This window comes from Eulemur rufifrons, chromosome 28 (assembly GCF_041146395.1).
Source record: "Eulemur rufifrons isolate Redbay chromosome 28, OSU_ERuf_1, whole genome shotgun sequence".
In the NCBI taxonomy this organism is placed as follows: domain Eukaryota; kingdom Metazoa; phylum Chordata; class Mammalia; order Primates; family Lemuridae; genus Eulemur; species Eulemur rufifrons.
In genome coordinates, this window is record NC_091010.1 from 11,063,223 (window position 1) to 11,082,774 (window position 19,552).

A 19,552-nucleotide genomic window follows, 5' to 3' on the forward strand; every position below is an offset into this window, starting at 1 on the left:
AGTCCCAGCTACTCAAGAGGCTGAGGCAAGACGATCACTTGAACCCAAGATTTGAGGTTACAGAGAGCTATGATCTGGCCATTGCACTCCAGTCTGGGCAACAGGGTAAGACCCTGTCTCTATAAAACAAACAAACAAAAAACCAAAGACTTTCATACATACAAACCAAAAATAGATAGAAGACACAATGGAAAACAAGACCCGATTTTTTCAAGCACACAAAATATCAAAGCATAAATATAACAGATAATGTCCAAAAGATAAAAACTCTAAAGCAATTCTAAATACACAAAAGTGAATTTGAAAAATAGAGAGACATATCAAGTTGCTGGATAGGAAAATTCACTCTCACAAAGATTTATATGAGGAATTATAAAACTAATTTGTAAATTCAAAGCAATTCCAATAAAAATGCCATCTGATTTTTTCCCCCTAGAACTAGGTAAGTTGATTATAAAATTTATTTGGAGGAACAGGGAAAAAAAATAGCTAGAAACCTCTGGAAAAAAAATGTAATGGTGGGACTGGAGTCTAGCCTTATCAGATATTAGAATATATTATTCAGTTTCAATATTTAAAACATTTTTGTAATGGCTCATAAATATACAGAAAAATCAGTGGAACAGAATTTAAAAATTCAGAAATAGGTTCAGTTGTATTTGGAAAGGTAATACATGACAAAGCAGCAACTCAAACCATGGAGGAAATGATGGACTTTTAAAAATACTCTTTAAGTGACACATAATTGTTATGTAAGATGCATAGCTTTTATTCGTATAGTTCAGTATATTTTGACGAATTTACTGACCAATGAAACTACCAAGCCAATCAAAATATAGTATTTCCAGGACCCCAGAAAGTCTTCTCATGCCACTTTCCTTCAACACTCTTTTATCTTCTCTCAGGGCAACTGCTGTTCTGATTTCTATCATCATAGGTTAATTATTTCTCTTCTAGAATTTTATATAATTTTAGTAGTTCATTCCTTTTAAATGCTGACCTAGTATTCCCTTGTATGAATATACCACAATTAGTTTATCCATTTACTTGTTCATGGAAAAGTAATTGTTTCCAATTTCAGCCTTTATGAATATACTTTAAGTCATTTTGTGAACATGTTTTTATTTCTCTTAAGTAAATACCTAAAAGTGGAGTTGCTGAATCATAGGGTAGGGACATACTTAACTTTATGAGAAAAGTGCCAGAGTGAGCTTTGGAATAGTTTCACCATTTTAAGTTCTTACCAGCAGTATATAAGGCAGAGTTCCAGTTGCTCCATGTTCTTCCCAACATTTGTTGTTGTCAATCTTTTAAAATTCTTAGCCATTATAGTGAGTGTGTAGTGATATGTAATTGGATTTTAATTTGCATTTTCTTGATGACTAATGATGTTAAGCACCTTTTCCTGTGTTTATTCATGTATCTTCTTTTGGGGAGTATCTATTCAAGACTATTTCAATATCTGGGTTGTCTTTTTATTATTAATTTGAGAGATTTCTTTAAATATTCTTAGAACAAGTTATTTTTGTTGGCAGTTAATTTTTCCTTGTAAACAGAAAATAACTTAAAAATATTCAACTAAGCATCTTTTATTGTATCAACTTTTTAAATATCTTTATCAATTTATTTTAGCATTTGTTTTTATATTCCAGATTTCTTCCACTTTGGACTAAATTTGATAATTTTGGGGGAAAATTTTTCTTTCATTGAGATTATCAAACATATGGCTATATAGCTAGTCATACATAGAATTTTCTAATAATTAAATCTCTTATGGGGCTATTGTTAGCCCACATGTTAACTGTAATGATTAACTTCAGTTGCTTCTTATAATTTGATATTTAATTAGTTTAATCTCATGAGAAAATATCTTAGCTTTTGGGAGTCCTCCTATGTCACTTTTAGCAAGATTAAGCAGTTTAATATAATATATATAACAGTACTTAGCACAAAAATCTAAGCTGCTGTGGAAAACAGTATGACATTTCCTCAAAAAATTAAAAATAGAATTACCATATGATCCAGTAATTCCACTTCTGGGTATATAATCAAAAGAATTGAAAGAACAGCTTTGAAGAGATATTTGGACACTCACATTCTTAGCAGCATTTTTCACAAGAGCCGAAAGATGCAAGCAACCCAAGGGTCCATTAGTGGATGCATGGATAAACAATATGTGGCTTATACAGCCAATGGAATATTATTCAGCCTTAAAAACAAAAGAAATTCTGACACATGCCACAATATGAACCTTGTGGACATCATGCTAAGTGAAATAAGCCTGTCAGGAAAAGACAAATACTGTATGATTCCATTTATATGAGGTACCTGGAGTAGTCTAAGTCATAGAGACAAAGTAGAACGGTGGTTGCCCAGTGGGCGGAAGGGAGACTGGGAGGTTCTTGTTTAATGGATGCAGAGTTTCAGTTTTACAAGATGAAAAGAGTTCTGGAGATGGGCGGTGGTTGATGGTTACATAGCAGTGCCAGTGTACTTAATACCACTCAGCTACACAACTAAAAATGGTTAAGATGGTAAATTTTATATTGTGTGTATTTTACCACGGAAAAATTGAAAAAAAAAAAAAACTAGTGTATATCAGGCTCACAGTTATGTTGGTTTAATTTCCCTTCCCAAGAGAGGAAAACATAGAAGCAATGTGAATTCTCCATGAAGTGATAAGCTTGTTTAGAATTCAGTATCTCTTGAGCCTCTGTGGCAGGATGGCAAACTGACATGCTTGCAGAAGCCAGGCAAAGAAATGAGTGGATGGAGTCGGTATAGACAAAAGGGCCTGGTGTGGCTCTGGCAAATGGGAGAGAACTGGAATTGTGATTTCATGAGAAATGTATCAGTTCTTAAAAGTTGATAACCAATTCAGTGTTTTTTTAAAATCACAGCATGGACCAAACAAAATGCACCTATTGGCTGAATTTGATCTGCAGGTGTCATTTCATGAACTATGAACAAGATACAAGCAAAATGGTGCCCATAGAGGTATCAGGGCTGCTGTGGTCCCCCTCGCCTTCCTGGGCCTGAGCTAGGCATTTGAGAGGATGAAAAGAAGGGATTCATCCTACTCTGCTACCTTCTGTTATCTTCATGGCTGAGAAGCAGACTCTTTCTCCTTCAACCAGGAGGCCACATCTTTGATACACAGTTTTGTTTTTTTTTACTGCTGGAGATGCTTGTTGTTGCAAGATTCTAGATGCCAGAAGACATGGAGGCATCCAAAGGCAGAGAGATTCGGACCAACAAAGCAGCCCTTCTGTGACTGTGGGAGCCAAGAGTCCCCATCACACTGAGCTCTGGGGAGAACTGGTTATTTCTTCTAGGAGGTCAATCCCAGTGACTCCTATCCTTGTTCATGACTTAATCCCATGCATCTAGAATAGTGCCTGGCACCTAGTAGGTGCACAGTAAATATTTGTGGAAAGAACGAAGGAAATTTCATCAGACTCTTGTCTGTTGTATTTCAAATGGTCTCCAGAATCATCTCTTACCCGGGCTCTGACCAACTGTTTCATTGTGTTATTTGTCATGGAACCCTAAAACTTCCCTCAAAGTTCTCTCTCTTATGTCAAGAGGGCCCTAGCAAAAAGGAATTTAGGTTGCAGATGGAATTAAGCCTGCTGATCAGCTGACCTTAAAATGGAAATGCTATTCTGGATGATCCGGTTGGACCCAACATAAAGATGTGTCCTTAAGAGTGGACGACTGAGGCAGAAGAGGAGGTCAGAGGGATGCTATGTGAGAAAGGCTCAAACTATGGTTGCTGGCTGTGAGGATGGAGGAAGGAGCCCCAAGGCAATGAGGATGAACAGGAAACAGATTCAGCCCTAGAGTCTCCAGAAGGAACTAGCCCTGCCACACCCTGATTTTAGCCCAGTGATACTCATTTTGGACTTCTGTCCACCAGAATTATAAAATAATAAATTTTTATTGCTTAAGAAGAAAAGGGGGGGCCCCCAGGAACACTAATTCAAAACAAATAAAACATATCCAAGGTGCCTATAAAATTAGGAAAATACACAAAGATGCCATTGTGATTGTTCTAAGTACGTTTGTGTGTTAGCATTGCGGGAAAAGTTTTTTTTTCTATTATGTTTATATGTAGTGTCTTTGTCAGTTTGGGCTTCTATAACAAATTCCATAGATTGGGTGGCTTGAACAATACATATTTATATCTTACAGTTCTGTATGGTGAGAAGTTCAAGATCAAGGTGCTGGCAGATCCAGTGTCTAGTGAGGGCCCACTTCCTGGTGTATAGATGGCTCTGTTCTTGTTGGATTACCACCTGGAAGAGAGCAGAGACACAGATCCCTGTCTCCCCTTCTTTTGATATGGACACTAATCCCATGATGAAGCCTCCACCCTCATGACATCATCTAATCTTACTTTCCAAAGGCGTCATCTCCAAATATCATCACCTTGGGGGTTAGGATTTCAACATATTAATTCTGAGGGGACATATTCAGCCCATAACATATAGATAATGTTTTTAATGTAACAAAAAAATTCATAGTAAAAATATGTAAATATGCTCACTGACTCTTCTGAAGCTTCAACCACAGACAGATCCATACACATGACTGTAAAACAGACTCTTTTCTATCTCCCCTCTAGGCCTTCCTCAGCCCCATACACACACATTCTGTGCTATCACACTGTTCTTTAACAAGTGACTCGAGGCTGCAACCCCAAAAGATCTCCCATTCCCGGTCTCTGTCTGGCACTCTTGGGCCCATCCAGGGAAACACAAGGAAGATTGGTCAAACCATGTACATTCCTCTCATGGCATTTTATACCATCTGCCTCTGACTCCTCATCTTCTGTTCTACTCCCCCAGCCCATGGGCTGGGGCATACCCTGGCTTGCTCAGCTGTCATCTCCATTTCTAGCCTGTGTTGAAGGTTGCCATAGTTGTGAAAATTGTCCACATGACAGCATGTGACAGACTTTGTCTCTTTTCAAGTCTTCAAGAGTTCCTAGGAGATGGTTGTCTCTAGAGGGTACTTCCCATAAGGTTTGGATAATTAATCAAAGAGTCTTTCTAGTGCAGTGGTTCTTAAAGTGTGTTCCCTAGGGCATTGGTATCCCCTGTGAACTTAGAAATGCAAATTCCTGGACCCTGCTCTGGCCTATTGAGTCAGAAACTCTGAGGGTGGGGCCCAGCAATTTGTCTTGTATCATGCCCTCCAGTGGATTCAGAGGCATGTAAAAGTTGTGAACCAGCTTGGTCTGCCCTCTCTCTCTTAACCTCAGCAATAAACAGGCTTCAGACACTCAGGGATCAGACATCTAGGGCTACATATATATATATTTTTTTCTATATATGTTTAATATTAAAACTTTTTCTATATATAATTTGAAGTGGTGTTCTAACTGTGTTTTCTTAGATTCTGTATTTGTCTATTTGGCATCCATTAATCAAAGACCAGACAACGGCCAAAGTTGTTTACACCTCTCCTGCAATCAGCTTTTCTGAGAGTGTAAAAATCATATTATTACAAACACTCCAACCAATCCCAAGTCTATACGTCTAGCCATCCATTTATTTTTTTTCTGTTTTAAATTTTATTAAAATCACATATAAATAGATAAGTATGTTAAAAATAAGAGTAATTATTTTTCTTTTTTTCCCTTTTTTTCTTTTTTTTTTTTTTAAAATTTCAGAACATTACGGGGGTACAAACATTTAGGTTGCATAAATTGCTTTTGTACCATTTGAATCAAAGTTATAAGTGTGCCCATCCCCCAGATGGTGTGCATTATACCCATTAGGTGTGCATTTATCCATCCCTTCCTCCCCACCTCCCACGTGCTTGCTTTCCGATGAATGTTATTTCCATATGTGCACATGGGTTGATTGATTAGTTCCAATGTAATGTTAAGTACATGTGGTGTTTGTTTTTCCATTCTCATGATACTTCACTTAGAAGAATGGTCTCCAGTTCCATCCAGGGTAATACAAGAATATTAGTTTACCATTTTTTATGGCTAAATAGTACTCCATGATATACATATACCACATTTTATTAATCCACTTGTGTATTGATGGCATTTGGGTTGTTTCCAGGTCTTTGCAATCGTGAATTGTGCTGCTATAAACATTCTAGTGCAGGTATCATTTTTATGGAATGTCTTTTTTTCCTTTGGGTAAATACCCAGTAGTGGGATTGCTGGATCAAAATGGTAGCTCTTCTTTGAGTTCTTTGAGACATCTCCGTACTACTTTCCACAGTGGTTGTACTAGTTTACAGTCCCACCAACAGTATATGAATGATTTTACCTCTTGGCATCTAAACCAGCATTTGTTATTTTGGGACTTTTTGATAAAAGCCATTCTCACTGTAGTTAAGTCATATCTCATTGTGGTTTTGATTTGCATTTCCCTGATAATTAGAGATGTTGAATCTTTTTTCATCTGCTTGTTGGCCATTAGTCTATCTTCTTTTTGAAAAGTTTCTGGTCATGTCTTTTGCCCACTTTTTAATGGGGTTGTTTGATTTTTTTTGCTGATTTGCTTGAGTTCTTTATAGATTCTAGTTATCAGCCTTTTATTGGATGTATAGTCTGCAAATATTTTCTCCTATTCTGTAGATTATCTGTTTGCTCTAATGATTGTTCCCTTGGCTATGCAGAAGCCTTTTAATTTGATCAGGTCCCATTTATTTTTGTTGTTGCTGTGATTGCTTTTGGGGTCTTCTTAATAAATTCTTTGCCTAAGCCAATGTATATAAGAGTTTTTCCAATATTTTCTTCTATATTTCTTCTAGTTTCATGCCTTAGGTTTAAGTCTGTTATCCATCGTTAGTTCATTTTTATGAGTGGTAAGAGGTGCAGATCCTGTTTCAGTCTTCTACCTGTTAGCCACCCCCTTTATCTAACTCTCTCATACCAAGCCAATATTTTCCGTGCCCTAGATTATCCATGGCCAAGTACCCCATACAACTAGAGACCACCTTTATAGCCTAGCCTGCTGACATAATTCAAACTAGCCAATTCCGAGCTGTTTCCCCTTTCCTGCCTTGCCTTTCCCACAGAAACCTCAACAAAAGCTCTGGCCTGGACTTTCCCCTCACTCCTGCTTCTGCCTTCTGACCAAACCTGGTGATTTTCCATGTTTCCCTGCATGGCATGGCATACTTTCAGCTCTCGGGAAATGTAGGTAATAAAAATCTTTTTTCAATGCATTGACCTCCCTGTGTCATCACAGTCATCTCAATAAATTAAAATCCCATGGGTACATTTTGAAATAAGTGGCGAATAGAAATAGAATCAATGTGACATGATAACCAAGGAAATGAGAAAATTGGGACAAAGATAAAATAGGAATAGGGAAAATTAGATGAAGCTGGGAAATGTTCATATGCAGCAAGCACCCAGTAAGGCTCCTACCTTTGTAGAGGAGGAAAGGAAGGGAGACTTAGTACTTCACAACTGTTGAAGAAAAGAGAACACATGATCACCTCAAATCATCAGGGAATCGCAAGATAACAATCTAGCAGTTTAGAGAAGCATAGCTCTTCCTGGTTTTGGGAACTGAGAGATGTTTCTTTCCCAGATCCTCTCATGGAGACTTGAGAATGTAGCATCTTCTCTAACTCCCAAAGACAAGCTGTGAGGAGCCATTTCTTGAACCATCTCTCAATTTAGCTGATGGCATAAACCTCAAAGCACATTTTAGTAACTGCATCTCTTGAGAGATGTTCTTTATGGGTGTGTTCAAGAGTTCCACCGAATGTTTGCCTTTCTAATGATCTTAGCCACCTTAAGCCAAAGAGAAACTGTAGAGCATTTAGACCTAGTCTTTCTCAGCATTTTAAGCACATGCATTATCATCCAACAAATTAAATCTTTATTTTTAGGGCTCGGTATTAAAAATGACACGATATTTTCTAAATATACAAGTATATTATGAAATGAGATGTGGTTATACAGTTCAGGCATTCACCTCTTCCCCTTTCCCCTTTGAGTATCACTGCTCTGGAGACATGGAAGAAGTGGATGTTTTTCAAGAAGTTCTCTTTAAATGCTATTTACTGCAGTCAGCTGTTGGGGTCAGCAAGCATTTCAGAGAGCAACTAGTCTATCACCAGATAAGGGCAGCTCCAGTTCTTCAACAGCTGACCAGACCCAGAAGGCTTCCAGGGTGAGGGCAGGTCTGGCCACGGAGGAAGGAAGGAGTGGGAGATGGCTTGTGGATGATAGAACCCCCAAGGGAAGGAGGACCTGGTTTCTGGTAAAAGGAACCCAGATGAATGGAGCCATGGAGTGGCTCAGAATCTCAGCACTCCGGGGTGCTCCTTCCCCTCGGCTTCAGCAAGATCCTGTGTTTTGATGTGGCAGGTAGGTATGTGCTTCAGTCATGCCCTAGGGCCCAGAGCACGGGAGGGCGGGGAACAGGCATGGACTTGCAACACGAAAGGTTGTGGGGGTCGGACTCCTGTCAGTCATAACACTCAGACCACTCCTAACTTTTCGGAGCTTGGAGGAGGAGCTGATAGGTTTGAACGCGGTCAAGCAGCAAATGTTAGTTCAGGGGGACGGCTAGAGGTGAGGTCAGCCGCAGGACTGGCGTCAGTGCTTGGGCCGAGCAGAGACCCGAGTCAGGAGGCAGAGGCAAGGTCAGTGGAACCGGGCGGGTCCCGAAGCCAGTGCGGACCGGGGAAAGCCTGGCGAGGGGGCGGGGCGGGGCCAGAGGTGGGCTGAGGCTCGAGTCAGGCGGGCGGGGGCGGGCCAGGAGGCGGGGCTTGGCCGCATGAGGCTCGCGCCTGCGCACGGGCGTCCCGGGGGACGGGGCTGCGCGCGCGCCGTGCTCTCGGCTCTGGAGGGCGGAGTCCAGGCGGGCGCCGGCCGAGGGAGGGGGCGCGGCGGCTTTGGAGTCCGGCGCTCCCTCAGGCCGCGGACGCGATGCTGGTTGCAGCTGGTCGGGCGGTGGGGCCGGCGGGGATGTGACGGGCGGCCCCTCGCCTCTCCTTCCGTCCTCGGGCCCGAAGATCTCTGGGAGACCCGCAGCTGGGCCGCAGCTGAGGAGGCAACGCGACCTCCCCACGGTGAGAGCCGGGGTCAGGGCCGCTCGGAGCTGGGGCCGGGGTCGGGGCTGGCGCCCGAGGCGTCTCGGGACTAGGGGCGCAGGCCGGGGCGGGGTGGAGACCCGGGCTCCGGCGGTGAGGCTGTGGCGCCCTCCGGCCTCCCAGCCTCCAGGGTGACTCTCTCGAGTCCCCCGCGAGCCGCCGAGGCGGGGCGGCCTTGGAGCCGGAGGCCGGAGGGCGCCCGTCCTGCGGGCTGTGACAGCGCGCCGGGGCCTCGAACCGCTGGGGCTGCCGCCTTTCCCCAAGGAGAAGTCAGGACAGGGCTGAGATACTCAGTGATTTCAGAGCCAGGATGCTTGCTTGTGAGGGTTGATAGGGGAAAGTACCGGGTGCCCTGAATTTTTTTAATTACTGGGCCAAAACAAAGACACGCCCTAAAACATATCCTGAGATAAAACTTTAGTAGATCACACCGTTGCCTTAGGTTCGCATCTCCTCTCTTCTCTTTAGACATCTGCTATTTTTATACATGTTTTTAAATGCACCTACTTTCTTGACAAAGTAAAAGGAGGATTGACTCCTTCGAGGTGGTCCTTGGTGGCTAAGCTTCAGTTTGAATTTCAATAATTGCAAATTCATCTTTGTAGGCTACCCAGCCAATTAGGCTTAGTGATCCTAGACTAGGCCTTAGCAGTGTTGAAATTACTGATGCTTGGACTCTTTGTGGTCCCAGATTGGAATGTTGGTGTTTCACTCTATAGGTGAGAGAATTGGAGCTTTAAGCTTTCAGAATAACCATTTGAAGAGGCATTTTTTTTCGTCCTTTTTTCCTGAGCGTTAAAATATTATTGAAATGTATTAATTTGGCCAGTTTTTTTTTTAAAGCATCATCTTTTAGACTAGTTTAAAGAGACTTTAGTGATGGCAGCTCTTTAACAAAAAGGAATTTAAAATACTCTCCTGCAAAAGATAGGTACAAAACATGTCTTATTATCTATAATCAGTATATGATAAGGATGTAAACATTCCTGGGTGTTTTGTCTGAAGTCAGTCTTCTTCTTGAACCTTTTTACTCTTTGCTTCTCTTAATTTATTAAAGCTCTTTACTCTTTCTGATTTGGTTGATTTCTTTAGTATTCTCAACAACGTTGACTTCAAATGATCTTTAGGTTAAAAATTCACACTTTCTTGAACCTTTAGTCATAATTCATACAATCTTACTTCAGTGTGGTATTGATATGACATAGTTAAGAAAGTGCTAGAAGACATCCTGAGAGCAGGAATTCCCCATTAAGGTTTTTTTTATTCTGCCTTTCCACATTCAGACCTGTACTTTTTGTTGCCTTGAGTCAACTTCTTTGACTGTATGGTGGAAGAAGGGAGTTTGATTCCATGTTAAGAAGTCCTTCAGTGACTCTCTATAGTCTATATGGCTAAAATTCAAAGTCCTTCATAATTTCTTCATACTTGTCTATGTTCTCGTTTCATCTTCTACCATTATGCCTGCCCTCTCCATAAAGACTACTTGCAGTTCTCTGAAGATGACATCTTCCTTTGTGGTTTTACACTGTTCCTCTGTTGAGAATTCTCTACCTAGTAAACAATTTGCCCTTCAAGACTTTACTAAAATATCACCTCTGAGCCTTGTCCAGACATCTCAGCCCTCTTGTCTGGACTGATCCCTACAGTCTGCAGTTAGCATTTGTCAATTGGTAGTTAATGATTTGTTTATATGTCTGTGTCCACCAGGCTTTTGGGCTTCTTAAGGGAGGGGACCTTTGCAACTTTAGCACATACTATTGAGTGGCACAGGTGCTCAAAAATTATTTACTGACTGTGTTTTTGAAAAATGGTCCCAGTCTTGAATATAGCTTTAAGGTAGACGAAATGTTAGACTTCTTCATTCAGTATCAGAAAACTTAGAAAAGACGAATGCGCAGGGTACTTTCAGATATCCAAGAATGAAATAAAAATTGTTGTTGCTGGTTAGTAAGGAAAACCCCAGTTATGATGGAAAAAAAAACAATCCATTTGATGACACAGGAATGAAAAGGACATGACCAGTGAAGACTGCTGCTTCATTGGTTCTAGGTGCAGTAATTTGCCCAAAGTCACATAGGTAGAAAGGGACAGAGCTGGGATTACAGTCCAGATATTTTGACCGTCTGTGTATTTCACCCCTGCCCCCAGTCTCCTAATTCTAAATCTTACTTGTTTTACGGTCTGATTGGGCATTGTGAGAGACTTGGGTATGTATTGAAAAGGAGGGGGGTCTATCACATTAATAGAACGTTGAATTTGAAAGAATAAACAGATTATTTGTTTCAACTTTAAAAATTTTACCATTAAACAACTCGAGACTGAAAAGGCAAGTAACTTGCTTGAGGTTATTTAGGCTCACCTACATCTCGCATTTCCTGACCTCATGCTTGTGTATTTTTCATTACTTCATGGTGCTTTGGGGGAAAATGAAGAAGTTGCCAATTTTTCGGAGGGAGAGCAAATCTGCTCACACTTTCTCCCTCCTTGAATCCATAGCTGCTGCTTGTAGGGACTTAAAGCCCTTGAGTGGCTGAGAAACATGATAATTCATTTGGGGATATAGGAGAAACCCAACCTTCACCGTTCCACTTGGCCAGATAGTTTTAACTTCAGTGCTTGGGGACCTCTCTCCAGATGCCTCATAACAAGTGACTTCTGATCACCATATGGAGATCCCACATACAGTTACGTTTTGATGGTAAAATGAGATTTTAAGAGAATAAGGTTACAGCTGGCTAATAGTATGGCTGAAATTACATGTTTGGCTTGCCTGTATGTGAGAACAGCCTATCTGTTAGTCTTATGTGGTAGATTCTTGGGAAAAATTGTGAATGCCCATGAAAAGTCAGTTTGAAATGTGTACTTAGTGTCGTGGGCCTGATCAAGTCCAACAGGCTTTGTATTTGGCAAACAACTTAATGGTCAAAGAAATAAGAAAAAAAAACCTTAATTTTTCTTATTTATTTCTTGTTACAGCTACATGATACTATAATCAAAGCATAAATGTAATGTTAAATATTTGCTTTCACATTTGTGTTTTCTTTTTGTTATAGTTTTTATGCCTTTACATTATTATATAGTGTTACAGTGAGTTGAGTTACTTATTTCTTAATTATGGGACATCTAGGTTGCTTGTCGTTTTTAAGGTAATGCAGTTAGTGTATAGGGGTTCATTTTGTTTCTTTCCTTTAGGCCAAAGGGCCAGGAGGGGAATTATAAGGTCAGAGGGTGTGAAGATTTTGTTAATTTTGAGAAATATTACCAGATTTACTTCTGAAAGGTATTGATTTACACTGCCTTCAGGAGAGTTTGGTCAACCAGATCTATCATACTTTTATAGGATTTTGTTTTTCAAAGTTCGTTTTTTAAAAATACAGATAGGTACTTGCTATCTGACACCATAGTCCACAACAGAAAAAGCAAATGCAGTATTTTTCTAGTTTTATTTTTTCTTTTGTATGAATTGTTCATCCTTTGCCCATAAGTTTCCTGGAATCTTCTCACTAATTTTCATTAGCACTAACACCATAAATATATTAATCTTTTGAAAAATATTTATGATCTATTCTTATTTTTATTGTTGAAGGCTTTGTAGTTTTTATATTATTAAAATCACTGACTTTTAAAAATAATTTTATGATTTTGTCTTTTGATTGTAAGGTCTGAGAATGAATGTCACTTCACTATCTGATGCATACTTTTATTTTCTTAAGCTTCTAAAGTTATTTTGTTATGAGTACAACTTTAGCTAGGTACATATAATTTGAAATTGAATTTCATTTATGTGGATTTTATATTATAGAAAACTACATTCCTCTACATGAGTTTACATTTGTTTTTCTGAACTCGAATAGGAAAACAAAATAATCTAGGTTTTTTTAAAATGGATATTTGTTTTTAAATAAAGTACGGTAAATTTTAGACAAACCAAAATTTTTATCAAAGCAATATATTGGTTAATTGAAGTTTTTGTTTGTTCAAGATTAGCCAGGGGGTTGTTTCTGATTTAACTCTTACTGTTAATCACTCTAAAATATATGAAAGCAAACCTTGATTATCTGTTCCCTTTGGGGAGTGAGCTATTCTAGATAGATGAGATAGCCCAGGCTAATAGTTAACACTGAATGCTGGGTTCTGTGCTGGTACTTGGCATGGAGTTTCTTACCTAATCCTCATAGCAACTGAAGGAAGTAGGTTCTTTTAGTATCCTCATCTTGTGGATGAGAAAATGTAGAGCTGGAAAGTGATCTGCCAAAGGTGACATAGGTGGTAAGCATTGGAACGAGAACTCAGTCTGCCTGCTTTTAAAAGATGCTGTTTGCTGTGCTGAGGATTGGGACTTCATCTCTTAAACATTAGAAAGATACTAGATGTTTCAAAACAAGGGGATGATATGGTATGTTATCTCTTTTAGGGAGATGGCTGATGTGACAGTGTGGAAATATATTGAATTGTGTTTATGATAGGAAGTGGTTGAAATAGGTCATATGAGAAATGAAGCCTAAACTGTGAGATGGAAATAGAGATCAGGGGATATTTTGGAAAGATACAGGACTTAGTAACAGATTTACAAGAGAGTGGGAAGGTGGAGTGTTGATTTGGAGACACTAAGTGGAGTAATGATAGATGAGTATGTGGTCACAGCACTTTGGTATATTTCTTTCATAGCATTGACTGTGATGTATTGTACCTAATCTAGCGACACATCTACCTCTGCCACTGGATTGTGTGCTTGTCAAGGACAGGGACTGAGTAGAATGCGTGAGCGAATACAGGATGAGATAATACAGAAAGAGGGCAAGAGACTGAATTGGGAAATACCAAATCTCCCAAATCAAAGAGTGGGTGGAGGAAGAGGAGCTCTAGTATGTGACAGCTGTCAGGGAGGATGGGGAAGAGCCGTCAGCAAGGGAGCTGGGGGAGGAAGTGTTAGCGCTGAAGTGAGCATACAGAATGCCGTCTCAGGCTACAGACAGTTCTGGTTGGTGTGCCGGGACATGATAAGCTGATGGCTAGTGGTTGTATAGAGCTAGGTAGTCTTTCCTTTGTTACTGACTTCTTTTTTCTCCCCATACCTTCCTCAGAGTATCCTGTGGCTTCCTGGCTCTAGGCTTCTAACTTCTGCTTGCTACAGGTGCTGATGCTGAGGTGTGACTCAGCCTGTTGAGATTAACCAATCAGAACTCTCGTTTCTTTTTAAGTGAATCGACCAATCAGGGTATATGAGGTATAATCTCTGAGTTTTTAGCTATTCTCTGTTGAGTTAATTGCTTTTGAGTGTCCCAGAGTTACTTCTTTACCTGTAAAGACTTCTGGTTGGTTATATTGAGGTTTAGAGCTTTGGGGAAGCCAGAGGATTCTTAAAGGTTGGATTCATGAGAACTGAGGCTTTTCACCTGCTTACTTTTCTATGTCGATCAATAGCTTAGTTTGAATGTAGTTGTATTATCTTTGAGGATTGTTGGTCTTAAAAATGCCACAGATCATTCCAAATTATTAAGAATCTCTGTTCTCTTTGTATGGTTCTATAGTTACATAAGATGTAGGGGCTTGTTTTAAATTTCCTTGAACGGTTCCTAATTTACTTCATATGTCTATTTTTCAAGGAGTCACTTGGGAAAGGAATTTGCTCTTGATTTTTTTCCCCCACTGCTGTTTGCTTCATGCCATGTTTACCCTCCATTTTCTGCCTTCTCCTTCCCAGTTTTCATCTGCCCAGTTTCTGTCCTTGGTAAGTACAGCAGGAAGGGGAAAAGAGAAAAAGCATGAGTAATTACTCCTCCCTTCCCTTTTTTCTTCTTTCTTTTTTGCTACTGGCAGTATCAACCAGGTAATTTTTTTTTCTTTCCTTCCCTTTGTTTTGGTAGTTGTTACCAGCCTCCTGCCCTCCATCACTGCTCCCAGCTGTTGAGTTTGGCAAGGGCTCCTTCGCCATGTCTTCAATTCTATTTGTGGGAATGGGATATGCAAGGCATGGCTTTGTAGCTGAAGAATGCTGGACATCTCAGGGTTTTGGTCCTTCTGTGATCTCTCTTTTGGTGTCTGATGTTGAAAAGCCCAGGTGACACCTCATATCTTGGCAAGTGCTTTCTGTTCCTCATCATACTACTTCTCTTTAAAATGCAAAATTGAATCCTAGTCCTATTTTTTTCAATTGTGCGCCTTCCTGGCCCCCCCAATCTCCCCCCCACACCAAGATATCAAAATCTTTGATGACAAAGCCCGGTAATGAATACATTAGGGACAGTGAAGCAAGGCAGACACCAGAAGGTACTTTGAATTGTTGTTGTCATAATGTTAATGATATTTGGTTTCAGCCTGAGTGCTTTGGGGAAATTTGAGAGCTTTCTCTGACCATTATGCCTTGGCAGCCAGTGTTAGATTGGGAATTAAAATTTTCTCTGAAGACCATACCTTAGAAAAGTAAGGATTATTCATAACAGCTATTTAAGTGTATACAATAGCCCTGGATGATATTTTGGTCAGAGTTGGTAGGGCAGTTTACAGGAAACATCCAGGTAGTATTTCTTTTCAAGGGATGGGGAGGCAGGGATGGCCATCTCTCTCTTTTCTCCTTTTTCTCCTCCTCCTCCTCCCTTTTAAAAATTTTCTCAAGTATATTTTCCTCATTTTAGGAATGGTATGGATTTGTCAACCCTTATTTATTACTGGTACCAGTTAGAGTTGTAGAGTTGGCCATTATTATGGCTGCTTTTACAGGATTTGAGAAATTCTACACTGTAAATTCTGATTGTGAGACCAGATCCTCAGTCTGGATTTTTCCTTATTCAGTCATCCATCCATTCAAGAAACATCCGCTGAGAACTTGCTAGGAATAGTTCAGTGAACAAAACAAATTATCTGCCTTTGTGGAGCTTAGGTTCCAATGACAAGATACAGAAAATAAAGAAGTCTATATGTAATATGTCATCTTTTATAGGGCTGTGGAGAAAAGTAAAGCAGAATAAGATGGAAAGCACATGTCAGGGGGATGCTGCTGTTTTATATAAGGTAGTTAGAGAAGGCCATAATGATAACCAGCATTTGAGCAGAGATCTTGAAGTGAAAGTGATCTGTGTATAAAGTGATCTCCTATATAATTATTAGGAGAGAGAATAATTGATAAAGATAGAACCAGAGTGCAAAAATCCTGTGATTGAAGCTTGCTTGGTCTGTTCTAGGAGTTGTAAGTAGATCAATGGAGGCATTGAGGGGAATGATTGGTAGAAGATGAGGTCAGAGAGGTGGGATGGGTTGGGGGAACATTAGAAAATATATGGCCTTGTAGGCCAGTGGGACTTCGGTTTTCACTCTAAAAGTGGAAAGTATTGGAGAGTTTTGACTTGTTATTTATTTATTATTAAAATTAAAAAAATTTTTTTAATAGATTTAGCAGGTACAAGTTAAATTCCATTATATGTATATATTGTGTACTGGAGGAGTCTGGGCTTTTGGTGTACCCATTACCTGAGTAGTGTAGATTGTACCCCATAGGTAAGTTTTCAACCCTCACCCTTTCCCACCCTTTGACTTGTTTTAAATTGATCTCTCAGCTGCTATGTAGAGACTCATAAAGGCAGAGCATAAAGAGGTCATTTAGTAGGCTGCAGCGGTAATCCTGGGTGGGAGATAATGGTGATTTTCGGCAGGGATTGGAAGAAGTGCTCACATTCTGAAAGCAGAGCCAATAGTTTGATGATGGAATGAGTATGGGCTGTGGGTTTTGGCCTGAACAACAGGAAGAACGGAGTTGACATTTACTGAGATGGGTAAGACTGCAGAAGAAAAAAGTTTTAGGGTGAAATAATGAGTTCAGTTTTGGACATGTTAGCAATCCAAGTGGAGATACAGTATAGACAGCTGAATATACATGAGTCTGCAGTTTGGGGCAGAGGTCTGGGCTGGAGATATAATGAGAGTGTGTGGCTGGAGAAGTCCAAAGTCTTTGCCTTGGGATCCTGTAATGTTTACACAGACAGAAACTAGCAAAGGAGACTAAAAAGAAGGAGGAGAATCAAGAGTGAGTAGTATCCATGAAGCCAAGTGAAATGTTTTAAGAAGGAGGGAGTGAGTGATCAGATGCTATTATTTTGAGGACTAAGAGGTTACTGTTAGATTTAGCAACATAAAAATCATTGGTGACCTTAACAAGTTATTTCTAGTTTAGTGATGGAGGTGTTACTCAAAGTTAGGTACTTGTCCCTGAGGCTGAACTAAGAGCGAAGACAGGTGGTTTGAGGAAAAGGAAAGAGAAGTTTATTAATTTGCTGGCAAATGAGGAAGATGTCAGACTCTCATCTTAAAGAACTGTATTCTCCCCTTTAAACAGAAATAGCATCTCTGGTGAAGATGATCTTGGTGAAGATTGATCTGCTAACCTCTGTGATCTGTGTCCAAATAATTCTGTTGAGCCATCTCCTGTGGTTTAAGATACTAGAAAATAAAGAACAAAGAACACTCCTCTGCCCCTCTGATTATTGGCCTCAGGCAGGAATGCAGGTTTTAATTCCTCAAAAAGGGTGAGAGATTTTTAAAGAGACAACTCATAAAATATTTTGCCGTTTTTCAGACTTTTACTTCTGTTACAGAGGTAAAAACTTGATTAGAGTAGGTTTAAGAGAGAATTGGTGGAAAGGAATTGAAGACTGCAGGGATAGACAGTTCTTTCAAGGAGTTTGCTGTAAAGTGAAGCTGGAAAACAGGGTGGTAGGTGGAGGGGATGTGGAGTGAAGGAATTTTTATTTTCTTTTTCTTCTTTTTCTTTTGAGATAGGATCTTGCTCTGTTACCCTGGCTGGAGTGCTGTGACTCAATCATGGCTCACTGTAACCTTGAACTCCTGGGTTCAAGCTGTCGGCCTGTCTCAGCCTCCTGAGTAGCTTATTACAGGCACATGCCAGGCTAATTTTTCTTTTTAAAAATATGAGAGCTTTTCTAGTTTATTCGTATGTATACACAGTGTGTATATCTAAGGGAGTGATCCAATAGAGAGAGAGAAAAAATTGCAGGAGCTATTTCTTTGAAACATAAATGAAATTAGTTTTATCCTAATCTGTGTACCCAAGGTCCATCATTATCATCTGTATGTCTGTGTGTATTTCCCTCTTTTGTTCAAAAGAAGACAGTGGCCAGTAGGGAGAGATGTTGAAGAATGCTGCCCCCTATTGCTTTCTAGTAGAGGGTGGCTGAATTTTTATTAGGTCAAAACTGTAGTTTTTATATGTGTGTAAGAAAATTTTTTATGAATTATTAGGAAATGAGTTAAATGGCCTTATATTTGCTAACTTATTTTTCTCTGATGACTTTATTGATCATTCTCAGCAGTTTTGTGCAGTGGTTGGCCTGTGGTAGCTTCCAAGTTTTGATTTGGAAGTCTCTCTGATACGGTAAGTTTATTAGGAAGTACGTTTTTAGAAATGAAAAAAAAAATTATATTAAAAAAATTTAAATTGAAGTACAGATGAGCTGCCATTCAGGGAAATTTTGATGGCTATTCTTTTTCATCACTCCTTTCTTTTTTTCTAATGTTCCTGATCGTATTTGTACTGTAATTGCTTATAATTATTGAGTTGATGTTTGAGATGAGTTCAGAAACTATGCTGAAAGCACATAATACAGTTACAGCACTTTCTGTGCCTCTTTCTGTGGTTCCTTTACATTTGAGTAAGTGGTAGTCAATATTTAGTGCTGGAGCATCATTGCAGTTGCTTCTTAATCCTCTTCATTGGTCTTTCTCCAGGTTTTCTTCCCTTATCCACTGATCTATGCTCCTGATATTTGGATTTCTGAAACACAGATCTGATCAGGTTCTGTTATTGCTAAAAAAATCTTCTGTGGCTCCCTATTGTCTATAGAAGTTAGTTTGCCATTTCTTTTCCTCTTACCCACCTTCTGCCCTCACATGCTTTCGATTTGGAGTGCTCCCTAGGGAATTCTAATGCACATCTGATGTTCCTTACCATAGGGCTACAGGATAAAGGTCATATTACTTATCAGTATACAGGAAGTCCTCCATGAGCTACCTCAGCCCTCATCTTCTGTCATGATTCCATGAAGATGAGAAGCTCTTTGACAGCTCTGTGCTTTCACACATACTATTCTCTTTTTTCTAGAATGCCATTCATTCCCTTAGCTATCTTGTTAAATCACTTTATCTTTTTAGGAACCCAATATAGATGTCTCCTCTTCCAGGAAAGCTGCTAGGTATATTTTTGTTTTGCCTTTTCCTTCCATCCCTCATTATATTCTCTGTTACCTGTGTTCCTGTTAACATTGTACACTTATTTTATTGTATTATTTGCCATATTTATGTTACTGTTTGCTTTCATGACAGGTTCCCATGCCCCCAACTTATAGACACCCAATAAATTTTTGTTGAATGAATAGATTAAGTAAATAATTATTCAATGTTGACCCAGTTTTGATTGACCCATTTGGGCATTTATATCTTTCAATTTGTATAGAATATGCAA

The 19,552-nt window shown here is 39.6% G+C and overlaps 1 protein-coding gene across 2 annotated transcripts in view; it reads left to right on the top strand.

The window, feature by feature from the left end:
• Positions 1-9,005: 9,005 nt before the first annotated feature.
• Positions 9,006-19,552, top strand: part of CCSER2 (coiled-coil serine rich protein 2) — a 168,921-nt gene continuing 158,374 nt past the window's right edge. For both annotated transcript variants that reach the window (XM_069459967.1, XM_069459968.1), the window contains exon 1: positions 9,006-9,060. The gene's annotated coding sequence lies outside the window, so the exon portion shown is untranslated. The remainder of the gene's footprint in view (positions 9,061-19,552) is intronic.